The sequence below is a fragment of the Lathyrus oleraceus genome, chromosome 5 (assembly GCF_024323335.1).
Source record: "Lathyrus oleraceus cultivar Zhongwan6 chromosome 5, CAAS_Psat_ZW6_1.0, whole genome shotgun sequence".
Classification (NCBI taxonomy): Eukaryota; Viridiplantae; Streptophyta; class Magnoliopsida; order Fabales; family Fabaceae; genus Lathyrus; species Lathyrus oleraceus.
Genome location: NC_066583.1, coordinates 110340687 through 110347646, shown reverse-complemented (window position 1 = coordinate 110347646; position 6960 = coordinate 110340687). Strand labels below are relative to the sequence as shown.

General features: G+C 39.0%; 1 pseudogene; it reads right to left on the bottom strand.

The window, feature by feature from the left end:
- Positions 1 to 6608: 6608 nt before the first annotated feature.
- Positions 6609 to 6708, bottom strand: LOC127088890 (uncharacterized; annotated as a pseudogene).
- Between the last annotated feature and the right edge of the window lie 252 nt (positions 6709 to 6960).

The following is a 6960-nucleotide window of genomic DNA, read 5'->3' as shown; positions in this document are numbered from 1 at the left end:
CGTTTGGAGGCGCAGAGAAGGTGAAAGAGGTGAGGTTACAAACTCACAAAAGAACGTATGAATTGCTTCAGATGGAAGACAACGAAAGCATAACTGATTTTTTCACGAAGGTTACGAAACTGGTTAATCAAATCAAGGTATATGGAGAAGTGTTGACATCAAGATCTGTTGTTGGAAAGATCTTGAGTTCGTTGGCTTCAAAGTTCGACCACGTGGTAGTAGCCATAGAAGAGTCGAAAGATATGTCAAAATTGACAAAGGAAGAGCTTCAAGGGACGCTTGAATCTCATGAACAAAGAATTGCTGAAAGAGCTGCAGGAAAGTCGAAAAGTGATATGGCTTTGCAGGCTCAATCAGAAAAAGAAAGAAATAGCAAAGGAAGCTGGAATGGCAACAAAGGCAGAGGAGGTTACAACAATTCAACTGGTCTAAATCACCAAGAAGGAAACTGGTCGAATCAGAGAAAACCCTGGAACCAAGGCAACCAAAGAGGTGGTGTTGCAGGTAGAGGAAGGGGTGGTGGTTAAAAGCCAAACAAGAGTCACATTCAGTGTTACAATTGTCAAAGGTATGGTCACTATTCTAGTGGTTGTCTAAAAAAGCAGAAGAATCAAGAAACTTATGCAAAGCTGGCGAAACATGAAGAAGAAGAGACGTTGCTGATGGTTACAACAAGAGAAGAAGAGAGATTCAAGGACTAGTGGTACTTGGACTCAGGATGCTCATCACACATGTCTGGAAGGAAAGATTGGTTTGTCAACATAAAACCCTCAATGAAGAACATGGTGAAATTTGCAAATGACAACACTATAGCAACTGAAGGTGTTGGTGATGTTCTGATTATGAGGAAAGATGGTAAGAGGTCCGTAATTTCAAATGTGTTGTACATACCAGGCATGAAGAGTAATTTGCTCAGCATAGGGCAGTTGGTCGAAAAGAACTACAAGGTGTCGATCAAAGAAAAGATGATGAGAGTTCTCGACTCAAATGGAAGGTTGATCTTGAAGGCTCCAATGTCTCAGAATAGAACCTTCAAGATTGAACTAAATGTGATTGAGCATAAGTGTCTTGCAACAGCAACCAACAAAGATGAATGGATATGGCATTACAGGCTTGGCCATCTCAATTTCAAAGACATCAGAGATTTGAAGAGAAGAAATATGGTTTCAGGATTACCAGAAATCGACATTCCAAACGAAGTGTGTGAAGAATGTGTGCAGGCAAAACAGCATAAGAACAACTTTAGTAAGGATGCAGGAAGCAGGTCGAAGGCAATTCTTGAAGTCATATGCTCTGATGTATGTCGTCCTCTCCAGGTGGATCCGATTGGAGGTAACAAATACTTTGTTACATTCATATATGATTTCAGACAAAAACTATGGTCTTATCGGATCTAGAAGAAAAGTGAAGTGATTGAGGTATTTTTGAAGTTTAAATCTATGGTCGAAAGACAGAGCGGTCGAAAGATCAAGATTTTGAGAACTGATGGTGGTGGAGAATATGTGTCGAAAGACTTCGACGCATTATGTGTGAAAGAAGGGATTGTGCATGAGGTGGTGCCACCCTACACTCCACAACAGAATGGAGTCGCAGAGAGGAATAATAGAACCATTATGAATATGGCTAGAAGTATGTTGAAAGGAAAGCATTTACCCAAAGAATTATGGGGAGAAGTTGTGTCAACTGCGACATATATCATGAACAGATGTCCGATGAAGAAGCTAGAAGGAATCACACCAGAAGAATGTTGGTATGGTGTCAAGCCTATCTTGAGTCATCTGAGGGTGTTTGGATCTATAGCACATAGACATGTGTCAGATCAGTTGAGAAGAAAACTTGATGACAAGTCTAGTCAGATGATCCTGATAGGATATCATTCGACTGGAGGATACAAGTTGTTCGACCCAGTGAATAAACAAGTGGTGATCAGCAGGGATGTGATCATAAATGAGCTTAAGGAGTGGGATTGGACTGAGAATGTCAAGAAATATTCAGTGAGAATCTTTTGTGATGAACCAGCTAGTGAAGTCGAAAGAGAAGTTCGACAGGAAGAAGTCAGAGGTGAAGCAGGCCCAAGAAGACCTCAAAGAACAAGACACATGCCTGCAAGGTTGTAAGAATGAGTAATTACATCAGATGATATGGTCGATGAAGAAGGTGAGCTGGTACATTATGCTTTCTACGCAGATGTTGAACCTGTCAATGCAACTGAGGCATTGAAAGATTCAAAGTGGATGAAAGCAATGGATGAAGAGTTGAAGTCAATCGAAGTCAACAACACTTGGTCACTTGTCTAATTGCCTCAAGACAAGAAGGCAATGGATGTGAAATGGGTATACAAGGTAAAGTTGAATCCCATAGGAGAAGTGACTCGACACAAGGCGAGACTTGTGGCGAAAGGATTTCTTCAGAAAGAAGGAATCGACTTCGATGAAGTATTTGCACATGTTGCTAGGATCAAAATAATCAGTTGGTTGTTGGTCTAGCAAACATGAACAACTGGAAGATGTGCCAGATGGACGTGAAATGTGCATTCCTTGATGGCTCCTTAGAAGAAGAAGTTTATGTTACACAACCAGCTAGATTTTGTTAAACATGGCGAAGAAAGAAAGGTGTACAAGCTGCATAAAGCCTTGTACAGACTTAAACAAGCTCCAAGAGGTTGGAACAAGAAAATAGATGGCTTTCTAAGGGAGAAGAAATTTGTAAAGTGTAAATCTGAACATGGAGTATATGTAAGAAGAAGCAAGAGTGAATTGCTTATACTATGTCTCTATGTCGATGACCTGTTGATAACAGGTAGTTGCAAGAAGGAGATCGAAGACTTCAAAGGTGATCTCAACAAGGAATTTGAAATGTCAGATCTGGGTGACATTTCATATTTCCATGGTATTGAATTCTACAAGAGTGGTAGAGGTTTGATGATGCACCAAAGAAGGTATGCAGGCGAAATTCTCAAGAGATTTGAGATGCAAGATTGCAACCCAACTTCGACTCCAGCTGAGCCCAGATTACAACTGTCGAAGGATTCAGATGAAGATGATATCGACCCAACCCAATACAAAAGACTTATTGGGTCACTTCGATACATGTGTCATACAAGGCCTGACTTAGCATACAGTGTAGGTATGGTGAGTAAGTTCATGCAGAAGTCAAAGGTATCACATCTAGCAGCGACAAAGAGGATACCAATGTATCTGAAAGGAACTCTCGACTATGGAATTTTGTTTCCTGCAGTTGATGAAGGAAAATAATGCAAGTTAGTGGGATACACCAACTCAAGTTAGTGTAGTGATGCCGAGGATCGAAAATCCACAACTAGATATGTGTTTATGCTAGGTGGTGCACCAGTTGCTTGGAGTTTGAGAAAAGAGCCAGTAGTGGCATTATCGTCATGCGAAGCACAATACATAGTTGCTTCTCTTTGTGCATGTCAAGCAACATGGATGGTGAATTTGGTCGAAGAGGTAACATCGAAGAGTCATGGAGCAATTACCATGAAGATCGATAGCATGTCAGCTATAAATTTGGAAAAGAATCTGATAGCACATGGTCGAAGCAAGCACATCGAGATAAAGTTCCATTATCTTCGAGAGCAGGTAGCAGATGGGAAGATGAATGTGGAACACTGCAGAACTGAGAATCAGATTGCAGACATCATGACAAAAGGAGTGCAGGTCGAAGTGTTCAAAAGGCTAAGAGTTATGATGAATGTAGATAGCTTAGATACAATGAATTAGGTGGTGTGTTGACTTGTAATTCCTTGTGTCGAAGCAAGTTGCTCGACAGAAGCAGGGAAGTGTCCAACCACCTAGTGTGTTGAGTAGTGTTAGCTATTTTTGGGCTTTTATAATTTTGGTTTTTATAGTTTTGGGCCTTGGCTTGAGGTCCAAGTTAACATAAATCTATAAATAGAAGGAGTAACCCTTATTTTCAAATAGAAGTGAATAGAGCATTCATAACATTATATTCACAGTATTTTGCAGTTGCAAAGTGAATAAGAAGTTTTCCACAGAAACTCTGCAGAATTATATTCCTCTTCTCCTTCATCGTTCTATACACTCTCTTTTTGTCCATTGTTTTTCTCTTTTCATTTCTATTGTGTGGGTAATAATAATCTTGTTCATCAAGATTGATTGAAATTCTCCATAGGTTTTGGGGGACTTCCAATAAAATAGAGAATGCAGAATGTTTATGACAATGAGTTTTGATAACACGAAATTATATCATATTTTTGGACTTAATTCAATTAAATTTTATTATTATTTATTTCAGTTCACTTCATTTTATAAGATATTACGCGGTATTTTCTTCCTATTTGTCTCAGGTGGTTTATTTCGAAGCACTAGTAAAAATGGAAGAAAATGAGGTGCAAAAAGGAGAGAAAAAGAACCAAATGCCAAAGCCCAACCCAAAGCGCAAAACACAAACGCTGTACCTGTGACGGACGTCACAGAGGGCGTGACGAGCGTCACGCAAAACAGCCTTGTGACGAACGTCACACATAATGTGACGAACGTCACACCATTCCCCTACTTTTTGGGCGCAAGTAACGCCTCAGAGACTTGAAGAGACGTTGAGGAGTGTTGGGCCCTATATCCACGCCATGCAATTAGCCACGTAAAAGACCTTTTGGCAGCAGACAGTTACCTAATGACACCAATATAAATAGCCACTTTGGAAAACCTAAAGTGGTTCCGAAGCTTTTCCAATTTTTTTCCTTTGCCGCTTTTGCTTATTTTCTTTTCCAGCAATTTCAGTATTGTTTCTTTATTTTTATTTTTTTTCAAGTTCTACATTATTTCCCTTGCAATTTATACTTTCCTTTTTAGCATTTAATTAATTCTTTTCGCACAATAGTTTCTACACCGGAAACTATTGTGCAACTTTTACCGGATCTAACCTTACGTTAGAATCTAGTTTTTATTTCCTTCGTTTTAATTTGTTGTTTAATTGAAGAATCCAAGAACAAATCCTACCGGCTTGTGGTGGAGTGTTCAAGACTATTGTTTAACGCATTCAGGTTCTTTAATTATTATTTAACGCTTTGTTTTATTACTTATTTATATTATCTGCCTGGGATGAGTCTGTTTATGCATGATATATATATATTTGTTTGTTTAGTATGTCTGGCTAATTCGCCTAGATATCGGTATGTAAAGTAAGCGGAATAAGGGATCAAGACCTAGTCGGTCTAATTAAATTTAAAATTAAAATCAATCTTTTTACGGTCTCAATTTACAGGTTTAATAACAAGAATTTTTTACAAAAGTAAAAGACATAAAGAAGTTAAAATCAATAGAGCGAGAGTTTGAGGTTTTAACTGGACAGTGTAAATTAGGCATTAATTCTAGATCAGGGCGAGAGCAAGTTTTAGAGTTAATTAAATTCTGACCTTTTCCAAAAAGTATTTTTAAAGATTGAATGTGAGGACGAGAGTTAAGCATTCGGGTTTAATTGTATAACCTAAGTCAACAGAGCGAGAGTTTGAGATAAGGGTGTTTAAAACAGTCAGTGTTTTCTTAAAAAGAGTTTCTGCAACTTTATTGCTTTCAAAAAGTGGTTTTTGACTTAATTATAAGTGACAGCTACATTAACATAAAATCATGGTTTATTCAACAGAGCGAGAGTTTGAGATAAAACCTTTAATCAATAAAGTTAACTGAAACGATTTATTTTAAAAACCAAGAAACCGACAAAGAATTGATTCCCTAATTACGACGAACTACATACCGATATCCGCTTTATGAATATTTAATCTAGATCTTAGTTTAGTTTTTAGCTTCGCCCCCAAACAATCAACCATTATTCACCTTAGCTTTACGAAGTAACCTTAGATAACGGTATATCGATTCATAAGTCCCTGTGGGATCGATATCTTTTAAAACTACGCGATAGAACTGTGCACTTGCAGTTTGTACCCCAATTTCGACTCATAAAGTCGCGAACAAGTTTTTGGCGCCGTTGCCGGGGACTTTTATTTAATCGATATCGTAACTCTTCCGTTACGCTGTAGAGACTAAGGTTTCTTTTTCTTCTATTCTTTCTTTCGTTGATTTGTATGCCACGCACTCGCTCACAAGGCGAACCGCTCTATTTACGAATCAACGATATCGAACTATATCTCTGAGTCTTACGACGAATTCGGGAATATCGTGCTGCAAACAATCTCCCTCCTATAGAACTTCCTGATTTCAAAAACCTTTTTCCTTCGATAACCGAGATGGCAGAACCAGCTCGTGCTCTTAGAGATTACGTCGCTCCATCGCAAGATGAGCCGCATTCAAGTATTGCTCCGCCCGCAATCGAAGCAAACAACTTCGAACTTAAACCTTCGCTGTTGCAGGCAGTGCAACAGAACCAATTCTCTGGAAATCCTACCGAGGATCCAAACCTTCATTTATCCGTATTTGTCCAATACGCTGATACTGTTAAAGCTAATGGTGTCACTTCAGAGGCAATTCGACTTCGTCTTTTTCCTTTCTCATTAAGAGATAGCGCTAGAAGATGGCTTCAATCTCTCCCTTCCAACTCAGTCACCACATGGAACGAGTTGAAGAAAGTTTTTCTTGCCCGATACTTTCCGCCAAGCAAAACAGCTATGTTAAGAGCCCAGATAAACGGATTTAAACAGAAAGACAATGAGTCTCTTTTCGAAGCATGGGAAAGATACAAAGACATGATGAGACTTTGCCCACACCATGGTTTGGAAGACTGGTTAGTAATTCACACATTTTATAATGGTCTCTTATACAACACAAGGTTAACAATAGACGCCGCTGCAGGTGGTGCTTTAATGAACAAACCTTATGCTGATGCTTACCAGCTTATCGAGAGCATGGCCCAAAACCACTATCAGTGGGGAACCGAACGAACAACGGTGGAAAAACCTCAAACGAAAACTGGCATGTACGAGATAAGTAACCTTGATCATGTTAACGCAAAAGTGGATGCTTTGGT